Below are 987 nucleotides of genomic sequence, written 5' to 3'. Positions count from 1 at the left end.
CAGCCTATTGAGTGTTGATGAATTTGAGTTTAATGCATATTCACCGAAAGTATTATAGAAGGTATCATAATATTATATTCATCGAACAAATAATTTAGATTATTTTTTTTTACTTACTGGTTTAAATGTGCTAAGCTATTATTATTATTTGAGTGAAAAAAACTTTTAAGGTTTGTATTTTATTAATGCATCATAATATTATCTTTCAGTTTTTGAATTTAGTTTCACAAAACCTAATTTATTTTTATTTAACAATTGACATTTTTACGGTTAATTGTAATATGAAAAATTTAATAAATGTTATTATTATTATTATTATTATAATATTATTCATTAAATGTTTAATCTGTACTTTTTTACAATTGTGTGCTTACCTTACCAGCTTACTTGTCTATTGCTTTTAATTTTACTAGCTTGCTATACTGCTACTGTAGTAAGATGGTTAAAAAAAATAGCGGTGCTTTCAATCGGCAAAAAAGAAAGAAAATGCTACTGCAACTGCCAAAGTATTAGCTAAAACGCCTAAACTTTTCAATTATTTTCAAAAAAATGTTCCAAATCTGTCACAAGAGAATGTTCAGAATGATTGTAATTTTTAATTTATATATATCCTTATAGATTTTATATATATTCATATATAATATATAACTTGACAAATTATAAAAATTACAATTTATACATAATTTCTTTCATTAGATAATAGTCGGAGTAATGATAGCCCTGTTTCACAACTGTGCTCAAATGCTCATACCCCTGAGTGAGTTATTTAAATTTATAAGCCAATTATAAATCTATAATTCATAATACGTGATAATAATAATATATTAATATGTAAAAATATTGTATACTATTTTATTAGTGGGTGTGGGTCATCTGATTTGAATAAAGATGATAACTGTGTTAGTCCGCCATTTAAAACTGAAGTATTACTTGTAAATAAAAGTGTTATTTTTTTATGGGGAAACAAAATTAAATAAGTCGAAAAAA

The sequence above is a fragment of the Acyrthosiphon pisum genome, chromosome X (genome assembly GCF_005508785.2).
Source record: "Acyrthosiphon pisum isolate AL4f chromosome X, pea_aphid_22Mar2018_4r6ur, whole genome shotgun sequence".
Classification (NCBI taxonomy): Eukaryota; Metazoa; Arthropoda; class Insecta; order Hemiptera; family Aphididae; genus Acyrthosiphon; species Acyrthosiphon pisum.
Note: the sequence above shows the minus strand (reverse complement) of the source record.